The sequence below is a fragment of the Apium graveolens genome, chromosome 11 (genome assembly GCF_009905375.1).
Source record: "Apium graveolens cultivar Ventura chromosome 11, ASM990537v1, whole genome shotgun sequence".
Lineage (NCBI taxonomy): Eukaryota > Viridiplantae > Streptophyta > Magnoliopsida > Apiales > Apiaceae > Apium > Apium graveolens.
The window spans coordinates 114,888,606-114,904,118 of NC_133657.1; positions in this window are offsets into that span (position 1 = coordinate 114,888,606).

Below are 15,513 nucleotides of genomic sequence, written 5' to 3' on the forward strand. Positions count from 1 at the left end.
CACACACACAGTCACGCGCTTACGCGCTGCGTTACAGGGGAAAGGGGTTGCCTCGCCGGAGTTAGGCCGGCGGCAACCGGAGCAGGAACAGGGGAGCCACACAAAACACACACCCGGACACACCACAACACAGGTACACACACAGATACACACATGAACACACACATATACTTACGTATATATACACACGCGGACAGGAACAACACAGAGTGAACCACACCGCCTGCCACCGGAGATAAGCAGCAGCGGCGGCGGCCGGAGCACAGGGGAAAAACGAGGCAACAGGGAGGAAGAAATATAGGCGAACAGAAGAAAAAGAACGAGAAGGAAGAGAAATTAGGAAGGAGAAATATCGAGTAAGGTCGGGAGAGGAGAGGAGAAACGAGGTCGAGGGAGAGAACGAAGAGAGAGACGGAGACAATTGACGTTTATCAGGAAAAGAGGAGATATAATTACCTCTTCTGATTATTTTGTTTTTATCACCACTTATTTATTTTCTTATAATGTCTGACCCATTTCCTCGCAATTTAACGAAATAGTTGCACGTCAAATTTTATCGAGAAAATTATAAATTATATATCACACTTTCCGGAATATTCAAAAGATATCAAAATAAATTTTTCATGATTTTTAAAACATTTCTAAATTTAATACTGATTTTATAATTTAATGAAGTCAGAAAATCATTTAAAATTAACTAATAAAATACTTTATACGAAATTAAGGTGATAATGTCTCTCCTTTTTAGAATATGGATTCTTATCGATATATAAAATGATTTGCGTATCGAAAATTTCACACCGAGACTCGTACAGGTCAAACCGTATCCCGGATCGAGAAAGTCAAAACATGAAAAGTGTTCAGAATTATCAGATTAGGTTAGGAAGGAGTTTTCGGAAGAATTTCGGGTTGTAAAAACGCAAAAACGATTGAAGTGGGACGATTTCTGATTCTAAAAAGTAATTTTATAATTATGTAAAAATAATCATTATTAATTCTATAAATCCTTATAAAATCATATAACATTTCAAAAATTACCAGAAAATACCAAAATTATTTAGATTTAATTCTGGATAATTAAAGATTAAAATATCTAAATTTTATCAGAAATAAACATCCAAATATTAATATTAAATATCAAATAATTCACCAAAATTCAAATAAAATCACATAATAAATATATATTGATAAAAATAATTACGTAATATTTCCCAGACGTTACATCCTTCCCTCCTTAAAAAGATTCTATTCTCAGAATCATGCTAAGGAACAAACCATGTTGTTTTCCAAGTATCTTTCTTATAATTTCTCAGTCCTCATCACTTTAATCACAATTCAACGACCTTTTACCGTCATCAAATCTATCAGTTGCTCATGCAATCTCTAACTCAATCTTTACTTCATACATTTGGAGTTAAATTACTCCTCGCAGTCATACGCACCAGAATGTCTTATGGACTCGTTATACTTGCGACAACAAGACCAACTCATTCACAATCGTTTTATCTATCTCACTATTTCAAAAGACTAACTTAATTTACACTAACCCTCTTTTCTCTCTAATTCTAATAGTTTGTGTTCATGAAATTTCTATTTTCACTGACTGTTCTACTTTACGTTTCATGTCTCCCTCTGTTCGGGTAGTCTGGCATATGATCAATTCCAATCGTATCCGAGAATCTTTAATCGGTCTCTTGCATTTTCTATTCGTCTGCACCCGATGTCCTGAGCTCATGACGTCTGATGCTTCGAAATGTTCTACATCTATTGAAAGGCTAAAAAGAAAAATTTCGGCAATTGCATCTACTCACCACTTGGTAGCATACTTCTATTTCTTTTCAATTACTATCAAGTAGATTCATCGAGCGAGAATCTGCTACTATCTACAAGGAAATATTAATTTTGGAACGGAATGAATCATAACTTTATTCAAAACTCGGTCTCTTGGTACTAATACTCATTTTGTTGTCATATCAAATTAGATATCAATACGAACTTTGATGCTCACAACGTCCCATACTAAAGTCAACATCAATCATCTGCATTAATACCACCTTTGATATCTAACAACAAATTAAGTATCAGCATAACCCAAAAGACGGATCAAAACCTATTCTTCAGTTCCTAACTTTTCCAATTCTTTTAACCATTTCACAACAATCCTAATGGTGTTCACTCTTTTCTTTCTATTTGAACATCTGTTCCCAAAAGGACCTTTCCAGTTTAGTATTTACCCACACACTGGAGCTCATAATCAATTATAACTAGAATTCATATCTTTGAAGCTGAGAATGCAGCTGTTATTTTCCAACTCTTCGCAAACATATCTTCAGGCGTTCAACTTGATCTTTCTCAGTCCTTGATTAACGAGGATGTTATCAATAAATACAATCGCACTATCCCAATACTCCTGGTACATTATATTCACTTAATCTTCAAACTTACAATTTCTAATAATCGACGCATAACCTCTTACCTCCATTCTTTATTTCTATGACCGCTTTTGTGCACAGCGCAAAATACTCTTTATTTCAATATTCTTTCATTCCACATTTTTGAAGTTTTCCTTCACTTATTAATTCATCCCTATTGAATTATACGATACAGGGCGTTTAACATCAGCTTGACTCCGTGCAGTAACTGACGAGAAATTTTTACCTCATTCCCCGAGGTAACCTTGGCAAATCATTCGCTCGAACCTCCGGGTCTTCACTTTTAATTTTAAAAAAATTCCGACATGAGATTCATTGCGACGTTCTTCTCCAGCAATTCACCATTAATACCTTTGTTTCATCATTCCTGCTTAAACGAATTCCTTGAATGAAATTCCCATCTTCAATTCTCGACATTTCACTTCATTCTCCAATCAATTCTGGCACAACTGACATTCATACCTTGCATATATCCTGGATTATTTTATATATATTTTTTTATCATTCTTTTGATTCCACTTCTTGTCTTGATTAGTTCTTCATTCTCATTATTTATTATCTCTTTTGAACATAACGAATTTCTTTTTCTTAATAATATTAATCTATTTATTATTGGATAGGTCACTTCTGGAGTTCACACTGGAATGAAGGCTTTTATTTATAATATTTAAATTTTTACTAACAGAATTATCGAACTTTATCGGTAGCTATTTTCTTAGCCTTGCTTAACTCATCACGGTTCGCGTATTTGACTTTCCCCCATTGATCAACATTCCTTTTTCCTGAGTTCACCTGTATACTTTATCAGTTTTTATCTTATATCGGATACTTGAATTTGCGAGTTTCCCAGTATTTCACATCATCTTTCCTTAAATCATAATTCGACATAGATGTACATTCACGTTCTTCAAGGAGTATTATTACAGATGGTGACGTTTCCTTGCTTTATTTTGGATTTTCAGTTCCTAAAAACGTTCTCTCCACTAGTTTATAGCAGCTTTCATTAATTCATCACTCGATATGGGTATACATCCAAGTTCTTCCTGGAATGCTATTGCAGATGATATAATCTCTTTACTTTATCTTGAACCTTCAGTTTTTAAAAATATTCTTCTTACTAGCGTGTACCAGTAACTTCCTGTTCCTCTTATTCATCGAAAAGAGCATATTCTCTGGATCAAACCTTGCACCTGATTACAGTAACATCATGCTAATTGAACTAAGCCTTCAATTTACGTTAACGCCATTATTTTTTCCAAATTTCTTATCGCTTTGATTTCAGATCTAGAAATCATGTTAAAGCTTGACTCAATCTAATTGGAATCGATCTTCATTTAACTAACCACTAGTTGGTAAAGTTAATCAATTAACTCCTTTAACTGATCACTTAAACCAAGTGCTGACTAGCTAATTGAAATCAAAGACCAATTATATAAAGTTGGTTTGGTCATAACAAATTTTTCAAGAACCGAGATCGCAATTATTTGGAGTACTAACAAGAACGACAATATACTTCTTTGTCCTTAACTATAGGGTAATTTCTGAAAATTTGGGCAGCACTTCCCCTACACCATTGACTACCGTCGGACTCAAGCCGACACCATCAATTAACCAAATCATCCATAATCATATCCACCCACTTTCATCAACCAAAATCATCAATTCCCACAATTCACCTTTGATCAGCAACTGACTGGCATAGCACATATCTTTTTAATTGAGATTGGGTCTGAAACCCACAATGATTAATATAACCATACCCTTCTCAGTCCATTCAGAATATTACGAATTGTTGTTAATGAACTTAAGGTTTGATTTCATGATTCTTTTAATTTATTTCTAAACATTATTAATCGGTTTATCTTTTAATAACTGCGCATGGTCTTTATTATTACCGTCACAATCAATCGTTAGATCATTATTTCTTGAAAAGTTTCACAGTCGAGTCACCATTCCTTCATCTCCACTTATGGCTTCGCATCGAACTTTCGTCACTGACCCGGGTATGAGCATTAAATTCACAATCACTTATTTACGCAAGTTAGAGAACTTCACAATTTCTTGAAGAACACGTTCGAAGTTTGGTTACATTCAAGATTTCACCCATCTTGAATTTTCACGACAAGTATCTTCCATCGACGAAGGGATGTTTCACGTAGTAATTGCATGTCTGAGTTATTGTTCAAAATTTCCTTGATCTTTGATCGTCGTCCCAATACTCGTTTGCTCCGTTTGACGCACACAACTTACTTCCTTATTTTGTAATCGATCTAATTATTACGGTTCACTAATGATTCATTTCGCGTCGAAATCCTCAGATTTGAAGTACATCACGTTAATGCAATCTACCATACGGATGGGATCCTCGTAACACGAACAACTGTCAGATTTGACGTCTTTTCCACGACCGCGTTGTCGGTGTATCCATTCTTCCTTGTTCGCAAATGTCCCCCATTTATCGGCTTGCAATCATATTATCCTTCGACACGTACTTCTACCTGTCGCACGAGATTATTCTATTTCTTTTGTAATCATCAGAGAACAGACTCGATGCAAGAGGAGAGTTTGTGAACATGATTTTGATTGAAAAGCTGGATAAGGAATAACAATGCAGCAACCGATTGGAAGAATTTGTAAATCAGAAAATTGAAGGAAGAAAAATGAGTGAAGAAATAGACAACCATATTCGTACTCAAGATGGCCAGTCTTTCATACTATATGGCATACAGCACATGATTAGGTGGCGTCCCACTCGACTCTCCGTTATTTCAACAAAGCGTCATATCACAACACTGTTGTCTCAATCTGGAATCAAGAATTTGAGAAGAGAAACAATTCAGAAGGAATACAAGAATTTTCCTTTCGTTTTCATCTCCTATTATTTATCAACAGAAGAGCTCATACGTATTCACGGATCAAAATAAACATATGTTGCCATATTAAAGGAGAGAATGTTAGTGCTGATCACCTTCCACGCTTCACCTACGTCTGCCTTCAAAATCGTTCGAGTACGGGTTCACAGTTAAAGTCACATCATTGCTTCGGAATGCTGTCTGGTAATGCCTTACATCAAATATTTTAATGATGCATCCTTACGAAATTTATAATTATTACGTTCGATTTTCTCTGTCGCGTAAAATAACAGTCGATTCCGCAACGTCTCAACTCCGTCGATAGGAATACTATTTTTCTCCAATCATCTGGAAGATTCTTCTATTTCCTTCAATCATCCGTTGTCCGCTCAAATTATGAATCTCGTTAAATTTTAACAGTTTCACGAATTAGGTAAATAATGTTTTAACATGTTGATTTAATCATTAATATTTTTAAATAAAATTTATGTTCATCTTTCACGTAAAACTTTAAACTTTCTTCTTACTAGCGGGTCTACTTGGTCCTCCGAGTCTAATTTCATTCTTCTTTTTAGGTCATTTCCTGTTTATAAAAACAAGAACATAAATAGTAATTCGACAACCAATTTGTAAAACTTATTTCATGCCAAAAATCTTCTGAAAGTTGATTAAGAAAATCTTTTCCAAAATCTCATTTTAAAGTTTTGGAAATCAAATATTTGGTCGTCATTACTATATAAGTTACTTGCTATTTTTATGATTTACCCATGAACTGTCTAATTAAAAGAATGCCCCACATAAGGGTCTCTTCACTTTGGTACCTCTTCCACTTTTCCTTGGATTCTTCTCACACTTATTGATTGACGAAACTTCATTTACCGTCGTAAAACATTTTATTCGCAATTCTACCGCAATGCCGACATCTGGTAATATCTTTGACATTCTTGTCATCGTCCTTGACATTATGCTTACAACTACGCATGCGATTTGACGTTCTGTCTGTAGCTAGGGTCGCACCTTTTTGCTAGACTTACCTATATCTAGGAAGGTAGATATCATTCCTCACGCAGCTCCCGGTAAGTGATAAGAATCTTCTCGCAACGGTGGTGCCTTCGAAATGCGCAACGTTAGTTCTTCATCAGCTTCCATCAACTGGTTGCCTTTGACGTGGAACTCATCCTAATACTTAGGTCAACTCATACTAAAGCTCACTTAGCATCTCTTTCACAAGTGCTCACAAGAATCGATCGCATATTCTTCAAACCCACGTGAAAAGTAGGGTAACATACCCCGTCTCCATCGATCTGTCGATTCCTTATTACTGTATGATCTGAGAACTCAATATACCTATAATGTTGTGATATTCGCCTTAAACTTCCTCAACGATCCTATCTTAGCAACTCCATCTCGGATCTACTAACCCTAATTCGCACTCAACTCAATTTATCCTGAATATGCCTAGGGTCTTTCCTATCTTGTACGACCTAGCATTCATATCTTACTCTCACCCATTCTCATTTCAGTGACCAATAACTTGCAGCTCTGATACCAACTTGTAACAACCCAAATCTGGGGTCAAGATTTGGTGTCACGAAAACAATCTTTACATAAAACAAAAAAAATATTAAACTAACCCCTTGAATCCGGATCATTTATAGGTTATGGAATGAAACAAGAATCTAACCCTTTACAACTCACAATAACTAAATTACAAGTGTAGATACCTTTGAACTAATGCTCTTGTCACCTTCTTCTAACATCTTCAACCTCTCGCAGCGGAATTTCTCTAACTCCTGTTGTCTATCAAAGCTATTCACTTTTATCCTTATCTGTTTCTGGCAGAAATAAGAATTTACAAAGCAAGAGTGAGCCAAAAATGCCCAGCAAGTATATAATTTGAGTTTCAACATTAATATCAAAGAAAACTTTCGGACAAAATCTTAAAACAATTTTAAACCATTCTATTTATTTTGAGTGAGTGAGCGAATAAACGTTGGCTGTCACCAGCCTTTAACTAAAATCCAAAAATGACAAGTGATTCCCCGTTTCATCTCCTGAATCAGGGTTTTGTTCGGTTTTGGGAATCATAAAATCATTCGAGAGAGAATGACGTTAATGGCGATAAACAATAAATTAGACTAGACACTAGTTCAAATCTCTATCCTGCTGATCAGTCAGGATACAGTGCAAATCTATACCTACCTGTATAGATCCAGTCGGGTCCCCAGTCACTACGGCCCATCTCAAGGCACCGGTTATGTTTCGGTCCTTAGGATTAAGTAATACTTAATCCCCAAAGTATCACTATCCAGCCCGTGGAGTATTTTGATATCAAATTATTTTGAATTCAACACATCCCAATTCAGGGTTCGCAAATAACCCGAAAGAATGGGTATTTGCTCAAGAGAGCAATCGAATTGCAGGAACAAGAATAAAAAGAACATGCATAATAAGAGTAATTACAGCGAAATATAAAACATTTAACTATTCAGAACTTAGAATATTAACGAATAAATATTTGCAGTATTTAAAAGAAAATCAGGAATGCTCGCAGTATTTAAAAGAAAAATCAAGAATACTTGTAGTATTTAAAAGAAAAATCGAAAATACTTGCCTCAATAAGCTTTAACCGCTATTGACTTTGGTTCGACTTTGATCATTCGGCTTTATCGTCAAACTACTATCCTATTCTGGATACAATTCCAATATTCAGACCTTTCAGTTGGAACTTCATTGATCTCGGCGTCTAATCACTAGATCGTTCCTAGTCCGATGTCAAATCTCGAGTCTTCCGTCTAAAACCTACAGGGTTGAAATACCCTAATTCAGATAATCGCTTAAACTTAACGTCAAATCGTTATCCTATTCTACCCATACGATTTCATAACCGAATTCAGATTTATATGTATTATCGAAATACACATAGCAATTATGGTTCACATCTTCGAAAATCGGTTTGGTATTTCATTTCGGAAAATACGTATATATGTCGTTTTGAAAAATAGGGTAATTGATTATTCACGAAATATCTTATCATGTCACGTAAATAGGTTTCATAAAGTACAATTATATCCTCGTTCGACGTTACCGAAAATTACAAGTTATGTTCCCATATTTTCGGAATTAATTTCCCGAAAATCGGGCAGCGTCTCCTTTGTTTATCGGCCTGCCCGTCGAAATAATTCGACGTCAATTCACAACCACAATCCAATGCAACATCCAATTCGGAATCTGTACACCAATCCCAATTACCGATACAATTCAGTTATTAATTATATTTTTATTCATATTTTTATTCGTATTTTATGTTTTTGTTCATATTTTTATTTTATTCGTAGGACTCAGATAAAAATTATCACCTTCCACCGTCGACTCACCGAAGTTCATCGTCGACGGCGGCACAATTTTGCGGGTACCCGATAAATTTTCGGGTTTCCAACACAAAATTTCGCCGATTATTTTAAAATCATTCCCGCACGAATAATTAATATAACGAATATTATTCAAACAATTCCTGTAGAAAAAGTAAATAAAAATTTAAGATCACAACAATTAAATCCACTGCACAAACTTGGCCCAACAAGGCCCAACACAAGCCCAAAAGAAAAGCCCAATAGATTAGCACAGCAACCACACACACAGTTACGCGCTTACGCACTGCATTACAGGGGAAAGGGGTTGCCTCGCCGGAGTTAGGCCGGCGGCAACCGGAGCAGGAATAGGGGAGCCACACAACACACACACCCGGACACACCACAACACAGGTACACACACACATATACACACACGAACACACACATATACGTACGTATATATACACACGCGGACAGGAACAGCACAGAGCGAACCACACCGCCTGCCACCGGAGATAAGCAGCGGTGGCCGGAGCACAGGGGAAAAACGAGGCAACGGGGAGGAGGAAATATAGGCGAACAAAAGAAAAAGAACGAGAAGGAAGAGAAATTAGGAAGGAGAAATATCGAGGAAGGTCGGGAGAGGAGCGGAGAAATGAGGTCGAGGGAGAGAACGAAGAGAGAGACGGAGACAAATGACGTTTATCAGGAAAAGAGGACATATAATTACCTCTTCTGATTATTTTGTTTTTATCACCACTTATTTATTTTCTTATAATGTCTGACTCATTTCCTCGTAATTTAACGAAATAGTTGCACGTCAAATTTTATTGAGAAAATTATAAATTATTATAAATTATATATCACACTTTCCGGAATATTCAAAAGATTTCAAAATAAAATTTTCATGATTTTTGAAACATTTCTGAATTTAATACTGATTTTATAATTTAATGAAGTCAGAAAATCATTTAAAATTGTTTAATAAATAAAATATTGATTTTTAAATTTTATAAACCCCTAAAAATAATAAATAAAATTACAAAACAATAAAAATAATTTTAGAAATAATTTTAACATTTTTAAGAATAAATATTCAATAAAATCACTTTAAAATGAATTAAATGCGTATAGCTCGATAATTAATTACAAAATTAATCTTCACATCAAACAATCACAAACAATTAATACCACAACAACACATAGCTGATAGTACCATCACATATTTTATTTATTTAATAATTCGATAATTACATTTACATATCGAATCCAAAAATAGGTTACTTAGCCGCTAAGTAACTAAAAAGACGATACGATTTTAATATCAGAATTGGATAATTATCAAAACAAAGCTCCCTATAAAATATTTTATACGAAATTAAGGTGATAATGTCTCGCCTTTTGAGAATATGGATTCTTATCGATATATAAAATGATTTGCCTATCGAAAATTTCACACCGGGACTCGTATAGGTCAAACCGTACCCCGGATCGAGAAAGTCAAAACATGAAAAGTGTTCAGAATTATCAGATTAGGTTAGGAAGGAGTTTTCGGAAGAGTTTCGGGTTGTAAAAACACAAAAACGATTGAAGTGGGACGATTTCTGATTCTAAAAAGTAATTTTATAATTATGTAAAAATAATCATTATTAATTCTATAAATCCTTATGAAATCATATAACATTTCAAAAATTACCAGAAAATACCAAAATTATCTAGATTTAATTCTGGATAATTAAAGATTAAAATATTTAAATTTTATCAGAAATGAACATCCAAATATTAATATTAATTATCAAATAATTCACCGAAATTCACATAAAATCACATAATAAATATTTATTGATAAAAATAATTACATAATATTTCCTAGACGTTACATCAAGGGTCCAACTCAGATGACTAAGGACGAATCAGAAATTCCTAAAGTCAAATGAGATCAAACCTAAGAAACCAAAGAAGAAAGCTAACAAGGCAGGACCCAAGGAAACTTGGGTACCAAAATCAACTTGATTTGATTTTGATGTATGCAGGGAAACAGAAAGAATCTTTGGTATCTGGATAGTGGTTGCTCAAGGCACATGACTGGAGATTCTACCGTGCTCACTAAGTTCAAGGAAAGAGCTGGCCCAAGTATTACTTTTGGAGATGACAATAATGGTTATACTGTGGGATATGGTTTGATTTCAAAAGACAATGTCATTATTGAAGAAGTTGCCCTAGTGTATGGTCTCAAGCATAATCTGTTGAGTATCATCCAGCTTTGTGATAAGGGCAACTTAGTCACTTTCAATTCAGAAGCATATGTTGTGACAAACAAAAAGAGCAACAAAGTGGTTCTCACTGGAGTGAGAAAAGGAAATATGTACTTAGTTGATTTCAACTCATCAAATGCAGAATTAGTAACTTGTCTTCTCAGTAAAGCAAGTCAAGATGAAAGTTGGCTTTGGCACAAGAAACTGTCCCATCTAAACTTCAAGACCATGAATGAACTTGTCAAGAAAGAACTGGTTAGAGGTATTCCTCAAGTGGAGTTCACTAAGGATGGACTGTGTGATGCCTTCCAGAAAGGAAAGTAGATTAAAGCATCATTCAGAAAGAAGCTTGATTCAATAATTGAAGAACCTTTGCAATTGTTACACATGGATTTGTTTGGACCAGTCAATGTGTTTTCCATCTCAAGGAAAAGATTTTTCCTAGTAATTGTGGATGATTTCTCAAAGTTCTCTTAGACATATTTCCTAAAGTCCAAAGATGGAGCTAGTGAAATCATCATCAATCATATAAGGCAAGTCAACAATCATCTTGATTTTAAAGTAAGAAGAATCAGGAGTAACAATGGAATTGAGTTCCAGAATTCTGTGATGAGATCATTTTATGAAGAGAATGGGATTATGCATGAGTTTTTCGTAGCAAGAACTCTACAACAAAATGTAGTAGCGGAAAGAAAGAACAGATCTCTTATTGAAGCTGTAAGGACAGTGCTTGAAGAATCAAAGTTACCAACATACTTTTGGGCTCAAGCTGTGAATACTTCCTGCTACACTTAAAATATCTCTTTGGTAATTCAAGAAAAGTGCATGACACCCTAGTTCAAGAATAGGAAGCCAACTCTAAATTTTCTTCATGTCTTTGGCTAAAGCAGATGAAGGAATTTTTGTTGGATATGTTGTGGGAAAGGCATATAGAGTCTACAATCTAAGAACCAACATTGTTATGGAATCAGTACATGTTGTGTTTGATGATAAAAAGATTGAAGGACTACAAGATGGAGATTTCCATGAAAGCCTCAAGTTTGATAATGTGGAGATGGTCAGTGATGACAGTGATGACGAAAGTAATCAAGAAACAGTGACTAAGGATAATGCAGAAAAATATACAACTTATGAAGCACATAATTCAATATCTGTCGAGTTACAAAATGCTTCATCCGTCGGGAGACAATCTGCCTTATCCTTCGGGAGACAATCAGCTTCATCCGTCGAGATACAAAGTGCATCATCTTACAGAACAATGAGAAAAGCTGAGAGTCAAATCATATCACCTATGGAAAGTACCCCTTTCTCAAATAAAAGATTCACAAACTCAGGGGGAGTTTCTAATAATCAAAACTCAGTCACACATCAAGACAACAATGAGGCCTCTTCATCTAGAGCTAATCTACCTCAACAAAGAAAATGGACTAAAGATCACCTTTTTGAGCTCATAATTGGTGATGCGTCTTCTAGAGTTCAAACAAGGAGAGAAACTCAAGAACCAAAGATGGTAGAAGAAGCTTTGTTTGATCCTGATTGGATTTTAACTATGCAGGAGGAGCTAAACTAATTTGAAAGGATTAAATATGGAAGCCGGTACCCAAACCTAAAGAAAAGAATCCAATTGACACCAAGTGGGTATTCAGAAATAAGATGGATGAAAATGGCATAGTGGTAAGGAATAAAGCTAGATTGGTTGCAAAGGGCTACTGTCAACAAGAAGGAATAGATTTCGATGAAACTTTTGCTCCAGTTGTAAGACTTGAAGCCATCAAAATTTTCTTAGCCTATGCAGCCCATGCCAATTTTAAGGTCTATCAAATGGATGTTAAAAGTGCCTTTCTGAATGGAGATTTGGAGGAGAAAGTCTATCAGTCAACCTCCTAACTTTGAAGATCCAAATTTTCCAGAAAATGTCTACTATCTCTTAAAAGCACTTTATGGACTGAAGCAAGCACCTAGAGCCTGATATGAGACTTTATCAAAGTTTCTTTTGGAAAATCACTTCACAAGAGGTACTGTTGATAAAACTTTATTCTTTAGAAATGTTAATGGCTCTAGTATACTTGTTCAAATCTATGTAGATGATATTATATTTGGCTCTACAAATGAAAAACTTTGTAAAAAGTTTGCCAAACTGATGCAAAGTAAGTATGAAATGAGCATGATGGGAGAACTAACTTACTTTCTTGGTTTACAAGTTAAGCAAGTTAGTAATGGAATATTCATTAGTCAAACTAAATATATTCATGATCTTTTAAAGAAGTTTGATCTAATGGATTACACATCTGCAAAAACTCCCATGGCCACTACAACTAAACCTGAATTAAAGACTACTGAAAAGTCTGTGGATATTTCAAGCTACAGGGGCATGGTTGGCTCACTTCTGTACTTAATAGCTAGTAGTCCAGATATAATGTTGGCTACTTATCTTTGTGCTAGATTTCAGGCTGATCCTAGAGAATCTCACTTAGTAGCTATAAAGAGAATTTTTAGATATCTCAAGGGAACTCCGAAATTTGGCATTTGGTACCCTAGAGATTCTGGTTTTGATCTAACTGGTTATTCAGATACAGATTATACAGGTTGTAAAATAGACAGAAAAAGTACAACTGGAACCTGTCAATTTCTAGGAAACAAGCTTGTGTCCTGGTTCAGTAAAAAGCAAAATTCAGTTTCTACTTCGACAGCTGAAGCTGAATACATTGCTGCTGGTAGTTGTTGTGCACAGATTATGTGGATGAAAAACCAATTGTTGGACTATGGTCTACAAGTGGACATAATTTCCATTTGTTTCCCAGTAAAGATATAATTGTTTAAGGGGGATTGGATACAATTGTATAAACGTTTCGAATAAGTAATAAAATATAACAGCTTTTTATATATCTGATAAAAACTGTTACAAAATCCTCTCAAGAAATACTGATGTTCTTGAGAGCTGCTAGGTCGAATGATCCCCGAGTGTGATTCTTCTAAGAGATGACCTAAACTATGTTTATATACTGCACAGCTACAACAAATTAATCTAAGATATGCATTATCAAAAACTAACGAAAACAAATACATATCTTAAACTAAACAGATAAAGTCATATAACTCAGATGTAACAGATATCTGCTCCACATTATAAGGAACATAACAAATCCTTTAATGCTGATTGTCTTCATATACTGGTGTCATACAAATGCTGATGACATACCAAATCCTGACGGTACATCAGATCCTGATGACAGCCGAACAGCTAGATCCTGAGCTTCTTCTGATCATTAAGAATTCAATATGTAACAATCTCCCCCAATTTATGCTTAATGCAATGAAGCATAAATTCCATTCTCAATGATGCCAAAACCAATCTACAAAATGTACACGGAGTAAAGCTTACTTCAGTATCTTCAGATAATTGACAGTTGTTCCAAGAAAGTTCTTCAATCTTTCTTCCTCCTTGTCTCGTATGACTTTAACAAGCTTTTTCTTCAACCCTCTCCTCTCTTCAGTGTCTTCTCCAAGCTGATAGATAGCTGATCTTAACTTATAAATTGAGCTTTTGCTTATCTCAAGATCACCAATCAACATGAAGCTTAAGCTAACATCTTCATGATCAGGACTGAAGGATAAATGAGGACTGTTGAGAAAAACTTGTAGCACAGCAGCTCCCTTTTTCATCTGCATTTCTTGACCAGTATAAGTTCTATACTCAGGAACATAATCACCATTATATTTTTCATCTTTTGTCATGACTCTTCTTCGAATCATTTCAAGTATCATAGAAGACCAGTTTCTGGTCAGTTTATTCTCAACTCTAAGAAGATAGTAAATGTATTTCAATTCAGTCACAGTCTTTATTAAGAGTTATTGTAACATAAAGCTTTTTACTTTACCATCTCAAAAAAAGTACAGAATCTCTTCTCTGACATCATCATCATTTATCTTTCTATGAACAATCTTCACAGCTTCAACTTTCTCAAGATGTGAAGGAGAAATTCTTTCAACAAGATTTTCTGTCAGGGTATCTGTATCCAGCAGATCAGATTCCAAGATCTTCATACTGGAATGACCAATGCCTCCTCTGGTTCGAGATTTGATAAGTTTCAGTTTTTCATTGTATACCACCCAAGAAAGCTTCTTGATGGACTTATCAACATCTTCCTGTTTTGAGATAGAATCTCTTAACCCAGCTGACATGAATTCAACATGCTTGAACCCTTTAGAATAATTAAATACATGGATGTCCTTCCATCTTTTATTCTTCTTGCCGAGAGGAACATAGTTTGAAGACAAATCATCAGTCTTCCCTTCTGCTTTATGCAATATCTCCCTCTTTGATTTTAAACTCTCTACAAATATTATTTGCATGCTTGATCAGCTTAGATTCTATTAATATTTTCTTTTTTATCAGCCTCTGAAATATGAGGAGTGATTACTAGAGAAGGAGCTGACTCATTTAATGCTTTGATCACCTTTTCATCAGAGTTCAAATCAGTTATCAGGTTCACAGCATCAGGATCTGCTTTTACCTCAGGATTTGTGTCTGCATCAGGAGTTAAATTCTGATTTGTTGTATCAGCTTGATCAATGTCAGTGGCTGATCTTTTCTTCCTTGGTATAATCAATTCTTCTGGAT